Raw genomic sequence first — 16,191 nt, 5'->3', positions numbered from 1 at the left:
TATTTGTCAAATTTTGGTACTGCCCATCTCATAGCAAAGGTATAAAGTATCTTGTCTTTTCCTTTTCGGGATTGTTCCCTTCTCACTAATTGCTTTCTCTTTGCTTTTCAAATACTTGTACACATGAATTTCTGCCTCCATCGTCCCAAAGGTGTTTTTTCAGGAGGCAACTGGACTTTCTTAGTTTTTTTTTCCTTTGAAGACGTTTCGCTTCTCATTCAAGAAGCTTCTTCAGTTCTGACAGGATAGTGGGGAATGGAAGGATTTATACTCTTTGCAGACAGTTGGACATTTGCATTGTTTTAGAGGGTCGTTGAAGCACTTGAAGGTTTATCTGTGTCCTCAGGGTCACCTGAGAAGTGCTCCTGGTTCCTGTAATCTGCAATTTTTTCCCTCTAAAAGGATGCCTCCTGAAAAAGCACCTTTGGGACAACCATAACCTGGATGACTGAGAATCTCTACAGACTTTCTGCATCTATCCTACCCATCCTTATCTCATACAGAGAGACAATGTTTTTCTTTCCCTTGGGGTACCATCATTGCTGTGTTGTTGCACCAATCAAAGCAATGAGAACACTGATAAATCTTTTTTTGTTTAAACTCCTCTTTAGGTCCACTGAAAATTTGGAAGAATAGATAGAATGAACATTTTAAAGATGACAAAACAAAATAAAAAGGGAGGGCACAAAGTGCTGATATAGTCAATGGCATTAAGCCAATGTTGATCAACTAAAAAAAATGGTGGCTGTTGAATAGTGAAGGACGTCACAGCAGTTTAATATCTGACAGACTCCAAAGCACTTGAAGGCAGGACAAGAAGCAATGGGTGGAAACTAATCAAGGAGAGAAGCAACCTAGAACTAAGGAGAAATTTCCTGTCAGTTAGAACAATTAATCAGTGGAACAACTTGCCTCCAGAAGTTATGAATGCTCCAACACTGGACGTTTTTAAGAAGAGGTTGCATAACCATTTGTCTGAAGTGGTGTAGGGTTTCCTACCTAAGCAGGGGGTTGGACTAGAAGACCTCCAAGGTCCCTTCCAACTCTGTTATTCTAAAGTTGTACAAGATAGTGACCAGTTCATTGAGGGGAAGGGGAGGGGAAGGCACTGCAATCAGCTGGAGCTTCAACTGAGAAGAGCTCTGGAGACCACTAATTATGGCAGGCTTAAAACAGTTGCTGTTGGAAAGCAGCCATTTTTGGATCAAAGATGGAAAAACAAGAGTACATCTGCAATGTAGAAGGAGGCTGTCAGCCATTCCGTGCTCAGACAACAGTGAATTTATTTATTTATTTATTTATTTATTTATTTATTTATTTATTTATTTATTTATTTATTATTAGATTTATATGCCGCCCTTCTCCACAAGGACTCAGGGCGGCTCACAGCAATAAATAACAACATACTGAGTTAAGCAAAAGTGCAGATCGGCCCTGCGTCCTACTACTGATAAGGAAATATGTAAGAAAAAAAAATCAATCTAATATTTTGCATAAAATAAGATTTTATTTTTTTTTTAATTTGATTTATATGCCGCCCTTCTCCGGAGACTCAGGGCGGCTTACAATGCGTTAAGCAATTGCAGTTCATAAACATCCAAAAGTTAATCATTCAGGAAAAGTTGTTTCTCTCTCTTCCTTCAGCTTTCCTCATGTGTTTTTCTTTCAAACAAACACCCCTTTTTGATTTCCCTTCCCACTAGTTAAATAAACAAGCAATCAAATCAACATTTTTCTTTGAGGTGTGACATGTGTGATATTTTTCAGAAATGCTGTGCTAATGTTGCTTCTATGCCTCAGTCTCTGGGGTTATAGGAAATCAGCAGGACATGATGTAGCTCCTCCTAATGACTAGTTTAGAAACAGAAACTCTTCATATGACACTACTCTTTCTGGAAAGAAGAACCGCAAGTTATTCTTATTCTCGAAATATCAAATCAACAGTCTCTCTTATCAGGTAAGTGGGTAAACTGATGTTGGTTTGGACCAGGGAGCAGAGAAGACCTTCCTAAATCCTTCCTAATCCTCCATATTAAAGTATAATATGACAACCCAGTCTCTAAATGAAATTGGAAAGGAGCTCTGCCAATGAGAACTGTTGAAATATGTTGAGGGAAAGCCTCTTATTGAATGATCTCCCTCTCCATCGCCACAAAAGGAGCAGTCAGATGACTAATAATTCTGATTTTTTTAGGTAAAAGCTGCACTTCTGGATTAATAGACAATGTTGATGTGTTAGTGCAAAACCATTGTGCATCTATTCCAACTGATCAGGTTTGTGTGTTGTGGGGGAGAAATGCAGGGGGAGAGGTTTTGGAAAATAGGAGAATAAAAGAAAAGATTTGCACCCTAAGAACAGCCTTTACGGGTTAAATGCATTTTGGGTCTTACGCTTGTACATTTTGCTTTTGTCAGTTCTGTACTATATATTATAAAAGCTTAAAAATAATTTGCAATGCTAAATGACATACAAAGCTTTGCATGTTTCTTTCATCAGTTAACTGTTAAATCTCCCCAATATTTTTTAAAAAAGCATCTCACATTGCATTTAAGTCTTTTGAAATGCAAATTTCTCTGATATTTAAATATTTGTCTGATGTTTCTCAGCTTTCAAAATACCAGTTCTCTTTAAAACTTTCAATAAGATTTATTTTAAAAAGTCAGTTCCTGTTCTGTGAGCTATACCATGGCTTGCACTCATCGATCATTTGTCTGCTTTGTTTATTTTATTTATTTATTTTTAAGTGCCTATTTCCATAATTATGTTCGGGAAAAGAGAAGCAATAGATAATGTATTTTGGTGTTCGTGTCCAGAATTGCTCAGAGTGAGACTTTTTCAAACGCTACTGTAAGCATGTATAAGTGAGCTGGGTTAATTTCCTATTAAAAAAAACAACAACATTCATTTGGAACTACCCCATGTTTCATTTTTGAAAGAAAAGGGGCCAACATGTCCCTCAAAAAATGCAAAGAAAATAACCCTGTTCATGACCCTTAGAAAACATTCATAGCAAATCAAGTTGTTAGCTAGCTTGAATCGTGAAGATGTCTAGCAGATCTTAAGAGCTAGCATTTTTGGGAGGGTTGTTGTGGTAAGGGCAGATTTATAATCATCAGCTTTAAAAATGGCTCATGGGGAGTCTGTGGAAATGGACAACATTGCCGGTGAGACTTGCTAACAGAAAGCCTATAACTTAAAAGAACAACGTTAAGAAACAAACAAACAAACAAACAAAAAAGCTCTGCGGATGTTTTGATCATTTGATAAAAGAATAAAAATTGGCATGTGTGGAAAAAGGAACAAATGCATTTCACAAGGAAGGCATAGTTTCTTTCTCCAGTGATGTCCCAGCTGAGCAGTGGGATGTCTTTTGACATGAACTTTTTCATGATTTTCCCCCATCAGCCTCCCTTCTCAACCTGATTTCAATGTTTTAAAGAGGCTTTGAGTAATAGTTTTGAGGGGTTTTTTTTGAGGAAAAGTATTATTATGCAAAGGGAAGCACTGACCTAAGTTTATGTATACAAATGCATCTGAGCCCTCACAACAATTCCATAGACCTTAGATAATAAAGATAAAAGCGGCTGCTTTGCTTCATTTTGTTGGGAAAATAAATATAAAATAGAACTAAGAGTTGATTAAAAGTTTCCTCGGACTGGTAGGAAACAATCAAACCTGATTGCATTCAAGGGGGAAAAATACTTTTTTCAGATATTTCCAGAAGAGGAAACAGCAGCCATTTTGTGAAAACAGCTATAAAATGGTGTACTTTTCTCCCTAGTTTGCTATATAAGGAAATGGGAGTATTTGTGACATTACATTCATATTTTTCAAAACAGGGAAAATGTGTTTTTAGATAAAAAGTTTTATTGGCCAATTGTTCTATTTCAAATAATTTTACAGTTCATTCTAGATCATGTGGTCCCCCATTTTAGTTTTAGTTTAGTTTTTATTGAATTTCTATACCGCCCTACTCCCGAAGGACTCAGGGCGGTGCACAGCCATGAAATAAAACACATAGATATACAAAATTTAAAATCGAATAAAATGAATTAAATAAATTTGGCTGAATTAATACCCATAATTTAAAATACCCATATTTTAAAATACAGTAAAAATTTCAAATTTACACTTAAAAGGGAGAAGGGAGAAGATTTAGGCGAGGCCAGCTTGTTGAAATAAAAGCGTCTTTAGCTCGCGGCGGAAGGTGCGCAGGTCCGGAATTTGAAACACACCTGCATTTTCCATTCACTTTTTCAGGTTTATGTTTCCCATCAGAATAAAATCTATTTAGGATGGAAAGTTGGAATAGACCCATTTGATTTTTAAACTTGTAGCATAAGGTTGTCTGTTTGGAAGCATTGTGGATGCTATATTGAGAAGGCTATTTTTATTGACGTCAGAATTTGTTGAGCAGCTACAGTTCCTTCCTGTGTTTATTATGGTTGGAATATTTCATTTTTTCTCCTTAATCTGGAAAATTCCCACAGTAGCAATTTATAGGGCTATCCATCTGTTACTGAGCAGTGGTGAAATCCAATTTTTTTTACTACCGGTTCTGTGGGCGTGGCTTGGTGGCCATGGTGTGGCTTGATGGAGGTGGCAGGAGAAGGATACTGCAAAATCCCCATTCCCTTCCCTTTCTGGGGCCAGCCAAAGGTGGTATTTACCAGTTCTCCGAACTACTCAAAATTCCCACTACCAGTTCTCTGAACTGCTCAAAATTTCCGCTACCAGTTCTCCAGAACCTGTCAGAACCTGCTGGATTTCACCCCTGGTTACTGAGGTGGTATAATTCGTTAAAGGATAAAGTTATACACCTTTTCAGTTATCCTCCTTGTACCATCCATCCATCCATCCATCCATCCATCCATCCATTTATTTATTTATTTATTTATTTATTTATTTATTTATTTATTTATTTATTTATTTATTTATTTATTTATTTGCCGCCCTTCTCCAGAGACTCAGGGTGGCTTGTAATGAGTTAAGCAATAGCCTTCATACTTTTGTATATACCTGCTTAGTAGGGCTTTTGCCCCCCCCCAAATGCGGTGTTCTTTTTTATACAAAGTTAGCTTATTGCCCCCACAATCCAGGTCCTCATTTTACCTACCTCGAAAGGATGAAAGGCTGAGTCAACCTTGAGCCTGGTGAGATTTGAACTTGCAGTAATTGCAGGCAGCTGGCAGCTAAGTGCTACTTAACAGCACTTTAGTCCACTGCACCACCAAGGCTCTTGATTCTACTCATAACAAATTCTACTCATAACAGTGACATCATAATTTCATTTTGGAATCTTCAGCATTTTTGCTGCTCTGATCTTCTAATATATTTTCGTTAAGTAGTACCACAAAGACAGCTGAATGGGATTATAAATGGTTAGTGCAGAAATGTTCATAGATGCACAGCATCTGCAGCAAACAGTGATCACCCCCAATGGATTTCACGTGTGGTGATGTCACTATGCGAATGTCCCCATTACATGTTTACATCCAGACATTTGATACAAACAGATAAAAACATGCAGCATAAACATGATGAAAATTAACCAATGGAACAGTTTGCCTTCAGAAATCGTGGCCGCTCCATCACTGGAGCTTCTTAAGAAGAGACTAGACAGTCACCTGTCTGAAATGGTATAGGTTCTCCTGCTTGAGCAAGGGGTTGGACTAGAAGTCCTCTAAGGTCCCTTCCAGCTCTGCTCTATTCTATTCTATTCTATTCTATTCTATTCTATTCTATTCTATTCTATTCTATTCTATTCTATTCTATTCTATTCCATTCCATTCCATTCCATTCCATTCCATTCCATTCCATTCCATTCCATTCCATTCCATTCCATTCCTCAAGCATGTTTTGTCATGTGTCCCTCCCCAGTGGACATACATGAATAGGATAGGATAGAATAGAATAGAATAGAATAGAATAGAATAGAATAGAATAGAATAGAATAGAATAGAATAGAATAGAATAGAATAGAATAGAATACCACCAACACCAACAACACAACACAATACAAAACTTTATTGGCCAAATGTGATTGAACACAGAAGGATCTGGGCAAGAGTAGTTAATGGGCAGATATAATAAAAGGCCAACAAGGTGGGTTTGGTGGTTATGGCCACCATCTTGATTTGATTAACTGGATTTGAATAACTCCCCCCCCCCAACCCCAAGATACTGCTGCTCTTGGATACTCTGAACAGGGTTACGTAAAAGTAGCATCATCTTCCTTATAGTTTGAAGCTGAGAGATCCATGTGGATTTCCATCTGGTGGTGAAAGGCTGAACTTCAGATTGCAAAATCTTAAAATTACTTTGTTCATTTGTTGTTCATTTTAATCCACTGAGTACTAATCCATCACCATTTAACAATGTTAGAAGAGAATCTTAGTAAACAGTCATGTTCCTCTTCCAATTCATAAATGATTCTATGGGACAGAAGGTTATTAAATATCTGAGTGACATTGCCATCCTTCATGTTGCTTTTAGCTTTAACACAAGTAGAAAAGCAGTTGTGTAAATTAGGCCTTTAAATCAGAGGTGGTATTCAGCAGGTTCTGACCAGTTCTGGAGAACCGATAGCAGAAAGTTTGAGTAGTTTGGAGAACCGGTAAATACCGCCTCTGACTGGCCCCGCCCCCATCTATTCTCTGCCTCCCAAGTCCCAGCTGATTGGGAGGAAATGGGGATTTTGCAGTAGCCTTCCCCTGGATTGGGGAGGGAATGGAGATTTTACAGTATCCTTCCCCTGCCACACCCACCAAGCCATGCCACGCCCACAGAACCCGTAGTAAAAACTTTTGAATCCTAACACATAATAAACAAGTTATGTGCCACCATGTTGCTAATAACGTATACAATATCCCTGTGTGAAAACTCTATATATTTATTTTTCTTTTATCACCAATGGTAAAATACCAAACAGGAAAAAAAAAACAAATTAACAGACACCCAACCAGTGCTGGGATTCAGCCAGTTTGCACCACTTCGGGAGAACCAGTTGTTAACTTCCTGAGCAGTTTGATAAACTGATCGTTGGAAGAAATCATTAGGGCAGAGAACCTGTTGTTAAATTACTTGAATCCCACCACTGCACCCAACGCTAATAATGAAAGAGAGAGAGAGAGAGAGAGAGAGAAAGAAAAAAATTTGTGTACAAAAAAGAAAAAAAAATCCCAAACATCAAATAGATCTAATATTCAGTCAGGCTGGGTTTTTTTATGTTTAATGTTAGAAATGTTCCTATGTGAATCCTGAAACTATTTTATTTCATATATTGATAATTTGTACCTATACTTCCAGGTCTTGGAAACTGGCTGTATAAAAACTGCTCAAAAATTGGCAGATTTTTTTGCCCCAAAAAAAAGACTGAGGGAAGGGGAGAAGAGCTGCAGTACCACGTGTAGCATGGTGTTGAAGAAATCCACCACGATCATGGGCTATTCATCTCTTGATTATATAAATTATTCATGGCACTTTGATAAAAAGTCCATTTCAAAAGAACACATTCCACTAATTTCAAGAGAAGACCCAGATTCACTTTCGAATCTAAACCAATTAGAAGAAGACAGAGATGATTCTTTAGGATCAACAGGATCTGATGATTCCTTCTATTCCTGCGATTCAAGCATTCCATCTAAAAAAAACAAAGAAGTTTTTTTCAACATTCTGAAACATTTACTTGAAGATAAGAGCATCTTACAAAAAGGCAACGAGGAAGAACGTTGGTGTGACAATACCAAACTGAAGCTTAAATATATGGGAAGTGAGTGCAAAGCAGTCATTCTGGATGGAAAGGGAAATGAAATATGGGAGAGAATAATCAAAACAAAATATATTTACCTCAACTGGCGTGGTGATGAGGGGGAACCTCTTAGCTTAGAGAATCTCCAAATTGTGGAGAATGAATTGAAATTCCTTGGAATTCAAAGCAAGGAAGTGTGTGATTGCTTCTCCCTGGCTAGAACCAAGTTTATGAAAGAGCCAAAATTGGTGCAGGAGAATATGAAACTGCAAATAATTTGCTGTGAAGTTATTCTGACCTTTGGTAAAGGAAAGAACTTGGCCGTAGTTCTTTACGATGGCATCGAGAAAATACCAAAGTACAATATAGAAATGGCACATTGGTATACCAAGTTGTTCAGAAACCTCAGGTTACTGCCTGCACGTTTGGTCACATTTTATAGAAGAGCTTGTACATTTTTTTCTAATATTCGATCTTCCTTACAACGTCTTTACCAACTTGTATCATGGTGCAGTAAATACAAACAGCTGTAACCAGTATTTCTATGAGTTTCTAGTTCAAATTCACAAGAGGACAGTTCTTTTGTGTTATCCATTTTTTGAAAAATCCTTTAAATTTCCTCAATATTATCTGTACCCGCTACCAGAAAAAAGGATGTTCCTCTTTGCTCTTAAATACTTGGGTTTTTTTTTTTTAAAGCAAATTGAAGAATTAAGTAGGAGGAATTGAACTCTGTAGGCACCACAGCTGCTGTTTCTTCAAAACAGAAGTAGCTATGTTAATGGCTTGACTTTCAACGATTAGAGATGAGTCAAGGACTACAGAACTACAGAAAAACAGAGTTGGAAGGGACCTTGGAGATCATCTAATCCAGAGGTCCCCAACCATTTGGACCTCAGGACCACCAAGTTCATAATTTTAAATCCTGTGGACCACTAATACGAATCCAGCGTGCCGCTTGCTGAAGTGCCTGGACTCCCAGTGATGGGATGGAATCCTTCAGGCACTCTCCCTCCTCTCTCCTTCTCTCTCTCTCTTCCCCATCTCTCTCTCTCACCTTTCTCTCTCTCTCCCACTCTTTCTCTCTCAATCTTTTTCTCTCTCCCTCTCTCTCTGTCTCTCCCACTCATTCTCTATCATTCTCTCTCATCTCTTTCTCTCTCCTCCCCTCTCTTTCTCTCTCTCTCTCTCTCTCATCTCATGGGCCAGCCAGTGTCTTGGGGCTGAGAGGAAGTCAAGAGTCTGCCTGAGAGACCAAGGTGTGCGGAGTACCAAAAGGGCTGGAAAAAACGGCCGTGAGATTCAGCAAGAGACGAAGCTTCGCTGCCGCTCTGGAATATGGAGCGAATCTCCATCCCTTGCCCTTCCCTTCTCAGGCCAGGCGAGGAGTGACTGGGAAGGGAGGGTGAGGCGTGGGGACAGCCACTGGTGGGTTCAGCTGACAGGAAGCTACAGCAGGGGGAAGAAACAGCCCGGGGTTGCTGCCACCCATTGCTTCAGCCCGCCTGCACCCCCCCTTGCAACATTACCTCATTCTGGCCAGTGAGGGCTGCGCTGCAAAGTTGCAAGTTGCACGAACCTCCCTCTAGAGTGGAGATTTACAGCCCCACCATGAGCTGCCTGGCCTTTCCCATATTCCAGAGCTCTAGTCACAGGACTGGCCATTGCTCATCCCGGAGCAGCTCCTCCACCCGGGTGCGCCACGGACCACCAAAATTTTCTCGAGGACCACCGGTTGGTGACCACTGATCTAGTCCAACTCCCCTGCTCAAACAGGAGATCCTATACAATTTGAGAGAAGTGACTGTCCAGTCTCTTCTTCAAAGCCTCCAGTGATGGAGCATCCACAACTTCTGAAAGCAAAGCTGTTCTATCGGTAAATTGTTCTCACTGTTAAGAAATTTTTCCTTAGTTCTAGGTTGCTTTTCTCCTTAGTTAATTTCCACCCATTGTTTCTAAGAAATAAGTGGCAATCTCTGAACTAGGAGAAAGGCCACAATTCATGGCATCTCACAGAAATACTTGAAAGCTTGTATCAGGTTTGTAAAGCTTTCTGTAATGTCCATGCAAATGATGCTAAATAGTACATCCATTGCAAAGCTAGTAAGAAATGATTTTGTTAGCTCCTGTTGTCCAGTTGTGGGCAAGGAATCTTTTGATGGCTATTGCCCATACTTACTGTATTTTTTGGAGTATAAGATGCAACTTTTTCTCCCAAAAAAGACGGTGAAAATCTGGGTGCGTCTTATATTCCGAATGTAGCCCCGCCCAGCTTCTCAAACAGAGGTTTCAGAGGCCGAAAAAAGCATCAGAAAAAAAGCTTCAGAAAAAAAGCCTCCAAACAGAGCTTCAGAGGCTTTTTTTCTGAAGCTCTTTTTCAGAGGCTTTCAGAGGCAGGAAAAAAAAGCAAAAAAAAAAAAAACAAAAAAAAAAAAAACCAAGGCACAGAGCTCACAACCAAGGAACCTGTTGCTAAAATTCACCTCTGGGGACTGCTGATTGGGGGTATTCTGGGAGGCAGATCCACCTGCCAGACAGCTTTTTTCTTATTTTCCTTCCCAAAAACTAAGGTGCGTCTTATACTCTGAAAAATACGGTAATATGAGGGGAAGGGAAGTATGGCACAAGTGTATGCCATCTTACATATAGTGGCATAGCTGGGAATTTACTTTTTATTGTTTTCAAACTTGTTAGAACTATTTCAGGGATAATATTGCAGCTTTTCTTTATTTCCTGCCTCAAAATAGTGGGAAAGTATGGTTTGGATCTTCAACAAGAAAAGTAGGACTAGATTCCATTAAAGGTATTTTGGGAGCATCCAGACTTCGACACCCTATCTGTCCTGTTCTGAACAACTTCCTATCTTCCAGATGTAAGTCTGGGACCCTGTAATACTTTGTGTGCATTTCTTTGATTTTAAATATATAGTATCACATACGCAAAGATTTAAGAAACGCTCTATTACATTGTGAAATGATAATTTGCATACCAGCTTCGTTTTATAAAAAGAAAGAGGCTTCATACTTTTACCAATTTAAGATTCTTGTACCACAATATAATGTCATTTGCAAAATGTTGCTTTTGCATTTTTAAGGGTTTACCATAATTATTTTCACTACTGTCAATAGCATTACAATTTTTGATATTTTTATTGAAAAAAGCGTGACTACTGCTTTTTTCAATAAAAATATCAAAAATTGTAATGCTATTGACAGTAGTGAAAATAATTATGGTAAAATTATTACGTATATCTTAGTCACCTATATCTTAGATTGTGAGTTATGTATATTACATGTTTTAATTTTTTTTGCCTAAGACATTTTTAATGGATTTTATGTATACTGATTGTTTAATTGAAATGTTGATTAAAATAATGGCAACATCCACCATTGATTTTGCTTGTTCCCTATTAGAGATTGTAGTGTCATTTCATAATTGTTATTGAGATTATTTTGAGAAGGAAACAACACCAAGAACATGTAATATGTATTTCCAAAACCTATTATTTTGATGGTTTTATTGAGATAATAGAAAACTAGGAGGAGGGGGAGAGAAAAGGAAAAAAATGGTGTAAGAAGATAACATTACAACTTCAATGTTTTACTTTTACACAACCCTATATAGTAGCCATTTCTATAACAATAAACCTATCTAATTAGCAAAAACAAAAACAAAGTTTCTTTTTTTTTCCATTGCAAGCACAAAATCCAGAAGCAATTTCCAAATAGCGCAAAATTCTCTCAAGGAACGCATTGATATTTATTGACAATATGGTGTGTCAGTGGGAAAAGAAAAACAATCCTTTTGATTTTAATGAAACAGCCATCTGTAATACAGATATAATTTATTTTTATTTATTTTAGAATTGAGTACTCCTCCACCAGCTCAATTTTAACATAAGCCAGCCTCCAAAACTTAATATATAAAAACAAGGATTTTTAAGAAACCAAGGGCTCTGTTGCTTCATGAAGCAGCTTCAAAAAGGAAGACCATTTTAATAGTTTTTCAATTTATATAGTCGTCGTTGTTAATTACTAAGTCATGTCTGACCCATAACCACCATGGACAACATTCCTCCAGGCCTTTCTGTCCTCTACCATCCCCCGGAGTCCATTTAAGTTCACGCCTACTGCTTCAGTGACTCCATCCAGCCACCTTGTTCTCTGTCGTCCCGTTCTTCTTTTGCCCTCAATCTTTCCCAGCATTAGGCTCTTCTCCAGTGAGTCCTTCCTTCTCATTAGATGGCCAAAGTATTTGAGTTTCATCTTCAGGATCTGGCCTTCTAAAGAGCAGTCAGGGTTGATCTCCTCTAGGACTGACCGGTTTGATTGCCTTGCAGTCCAAGGGACTCGCAGGAGTCTTCTCCAGCACCATAGTTGAAAGGCCTCAATTCTTTGGCTCTCAGCCTTCCTTATGGTCCAACTTTCACAACCATATATTGCAACTGGGAAAACCATAGCCTTGACTATATGCACTTTCGTTGGCAGGGTGATGTCTTTGCTTTTTAATATGCTGTCTATTGCCATATAGAAAATCCCATGGACAGGCAAAAAGGCAAAAAGATACAGTCATTAAGTAAGTCCTATATAGTCATTAAATATTCACAACAGAGTTTACAGATCACAGAAGGGAGAATCAAACCCCAAACTGCCAGGCACAAGGAACCAGAGCCACCCATGATTAGCCACTTTATCGTTTTCCATCTGTGTTATGAGAATCTCCCCCCACTGCTTGCCTTCTGGGAATAATCAGATAATGTTTCATGGATCTTGGGGAAGGTCAGGCTTGTGCCTGTTGCAGCCGTGCAAGGACTCCAAGCTAGGTCCCTGTCTGACCTATCCTTCCAGCCTGGATGGCAGTTTCCCAATACAAACTAAAGTCTCCAAGAGAGCATGGCCCTTCTTTGTTTTTATAGGTAGATGTAGTCTAATCCTTTAAAACCAAATGTGGTTTACTCACAATAAACACAGCTTCTCATCTCATTTCTCATTTGCTATAAACCACAATTAGACAATAATGACTACATGTACCACAAAATGTTGTGCCTTTCTTACTTTTATCCTGGTGTCTGATTCTGACCCAAGAATTCTTAAAACACACGGTTTGAATTATGAACTTGTTTTGTCATTTTTTTCCCCCTTCTGCAGACACTGATGAGTAAACGACAGCAAAACTTCCCACAATCTTCCACCACTGGGCTAGATAATCTGCAATAGCTTCCATCCATTCAATTTCTCTCCCCCAGATTTTGACTTCCAGGAATTCAACCTCTAAAAAAAGTACATTGAAATCTTACCTCCCTCTTTGGCGGTTTGTGGTTAAAAAAAAAAAAGGGTATGTCTTGTTTCAAAAAATTGCAAGCCAGCTCAAAGAATTCATTAACCGGGGAGCAGAAACGTTGCTTTTTTAGATTGCTGAAAAAAATGCTTCAAACACCGAGCTCTTTACAGAATGGTGAGGAGGCTCAAGATCAGTGTGATGGGAAAATCTTGTCGCTGACTTATTGGACGGAGAACTGCCAAGTTGCTGTTTTGAATGCTAATGGGCAAACCCAATTCTCAAAACGTTTGCCAGTACAGGGGATTTACCTACAGTATGGAGAAGGCCTAATAGAGGAGACCCTCTCTGCAGAAAGTCTCCAGCATGTGCAGAATGATCTAAGGTTTCTTGGAATTCAGAGCAAAGAAATCCTTGCTTGTTTTTCTCTTGCCAAGACCAAATTCACGGAGGAGCTCCAATGTCTCCAGAAGAGCATGATCCTGAAGATCATTTGTGATGACATTATTCTGAGTTTCCTGTCTGGTGAAGGAAAGAACTTGGCCACAGTTTTATACGACAGTAATCTAGACAAGCCAGTGTATAATATCAATGTGGCGGACTGGTGGATAAGAATGGGGAGGTGGTTTTGGGTAGTTATGTGTGAATTAGGGTCTACAAGCAGGGCATTTTCTGACCTTCTCTCTGCCACTGAATCCCTGATGAAGTCACTGACTTTGCTGGTGAAATCTTTGCATCCCATTCTGAATTCTTTAAATTCTTTCATTCATTCCAAAATCTCTCAACATGACAAACTAGATTAAGAGAAACAGTTTATGTCTACTTTCAATTTGCAGGAAGGAAAGGCTTCTAGATAAAATTTTTGAAGAGTTTGGATAAATTTCTTTAGCAACCAGAAGTCAAGCTCAAATACCATCTCATTTCTAAGCCTTGATTCGAAACATTCAAATATTTCAAGGGTGTACTTTTGGAGATTAAATGCATTTTAGGGAAGCAGTAGTACTTTTCGTGATTTGGGGAAGGTGTGGGCATAATATGCTCCTTTTATATTGCTGTCTATTACATAGTTATAAACATTGTTAGGGACGCAAGGAAAGAAAAAAAAATATTTAAACTGTGTTCTTCATCTTCTGTCCACAAACTTTGTATTTTTTAGACATTCTTCAATTTTCATGAAAGCCATGGGAAACACCTGGAAATTTTAAACGTATACTATTTTAAATTTTAAATATCTCCTAAACAGAGGCATAGAATCAAAATCACATGAAGTATTACTACTTTAAAACCTTAGTAAGACCACTCCTGGAATACTGCATCTGGTTTTGGTCACCATATTACAAAAAACATGGTGAGACTTTGGAAAAAGAGCAGAGAAGAGCAACTAGGATGATTAAAGGTGATTAAAGGTTTAGAGGAAAGAAGGACTAAGGGTGACATGATAGCAGTATTCCAGTATTTGAGGGGCTGCCACAAAGAAAAGGGGGATCAACTTATTTTCCAAAGCACTAGAGGGCAGGCAAGAAACAATGCACGGAAAGTAATCAGGGAGAGAAGCAACCTGGAATTAAGGAGAAACTAACAGAACAATTAACCAGTGGAACACCTTGCCTGAAGTTATGGGGGTTCTATCACTGGAGGTTTTAAAGAAGAGACTGGGCAGCTTTATTAATGGTGCAGCATTCCACAGCCATGTTTCATTTAATGACCTCCACATTCGCATAACAACCACCACGAAAATGGTGCACGGGTGGCACAATTTATGATTATCACAAAGAACAGGTAGAACTTACAACAGTTCATGTAGTAACTGTCCAAAGTTACAATGACACTGACAAAAGTGACTTAGGACCATTTCTCACACGACCGCTGCAGCATCCCCGTGGTCAGTGGTGAAATCCAAATTTTTTTACTACTGCTTCTGTGGGCGTGGCTTGGTGGGCATGGCAGGGGAAGGATACTGCAAAATCCCCATTCCCTCCCACTCCTGGGGAAAGAATAATGCAAAATCTCCATTCCCACCCCATTCCGGGGACAGCCAGAGGTGGCATTTGCCGGTTCTCCGAACTACTCAAAATTTCTGCTACCGGTTCTCCAGAACCTGTCAGAACCTGCTGGATTTCACCCCTGCCCGTGGTCACACAATCAAAATTCAAACACTTGGCAACTGACTCATATTTATGACGGTTGCAGTGTCCTGACTCCCAGGGGTCATGTGATCATCTTATTTGACCTTCTGACAAGCACAGTCAATGGAGGAGCCAGATTCATTTAACAATCCCGTTGCTAAATTAACATTTGCAGTGATTCACTTAACAACTGTGGCAAGAAAGGTCAAAAATAGGGCAAAATTCACTTAACAAATGTCTCACTTAACAAATGTCTCACTTAACAACATAAATTTTGGTCTTAATTGTGGTCGTATGTCGAGGACTACCTGTAGGCAACATTATGGTCAAAACTCGAAGACAAAGCTCCACCTGTTTGTTCTCTGCGGTGCGGTGTATATAAAAAGAAGCATATTTTTCACTGTGTGATTGTGACCCTTGTCTTGATTCTTTTACTCTGTAATGCAGAGAAAAGTAAAGTCTTACACTTAGGCAAGAAAAACCAAAAGTGCACATATAGACTGGGTGAAACCAGGCTTAATGGCAGTAACTGTGAGAGGGATCTTGGAGTTTTAGTGGACAGCCAATTAAATATGAGCCAGCAGCAGCGGTGAAATCCAGCCGGATCTATCCGGATCGCGCAAACCGGTAGCACTGGCGGTGGGAGGCTCTGCCCACCCACTGGGACATCATTAGGTCTCTAAAATAGAATGTCAACTAGGGATCTCAGGAAGTAGACGTATGTGGGAATAGTTGTATAGAAATATACTTGCATATTAGAATTATCCATAGGCCTTGCCACAGCAGGGAAATAGGATGTTGACATCATCTGGAAAGTCCCAACTGCTCAGGCCAAGAAATACCTACATGATTATTCTCGTACCAGCCTGGGAAGGGTCTACATAACTACTATAATATGAGTGTATGCAACCCGATCATGTAACCACCCCCAATCCCACCTTGCTATGATGCTGTATAATGAGCTTGATGAATTTCTAATAAAAGAGGGTCACGGAGTCAGCTCTTGGCTCTCATCCCGAGATACATGCTTGTGTGTC

The 16,191-nt window shown here is 39.1% G+C and overlaps 1 long non-coding RNA gene across 1 annotated transcript; it reads left to right on the top strand.

Moving 5' to 3' along the window:
* Positions 1–1,375: 1,375 nt before the first annotated feature.
* Positions 1,376–11,426, top strand: LOC117667923 (uncharacterized). The gene is made up of 2 exons (XR_009622407.2): positions 1,376–1,957; positions 7,310–11,426. It is a non-coding gene; the product is annotated as an uncharacterized LOC117667923 (long non-coding RNA).
* Positions 11,427–16,191: the final 4,765 nt, after the last annotated feature.

This window comes from Pantherophis guttatus, chromosome 2 (assembly GCF_059756535.1).
Source record: "Pantherophis guttatus breed Tessera chromosome 2, ASM5975653v1, whole genome shotgun sequence".
NCBI lineage: Eukaryota > Metazoa > Chordata > Lepidosauria > Squamata > Colubridae > Pantherophis > Pantherophis guttatus.
The sequence above is the reverse complement of the archived record's forward strand: the minus strand, read 5'-3'. Positions and strand labels throughout refer to the sequence as shown.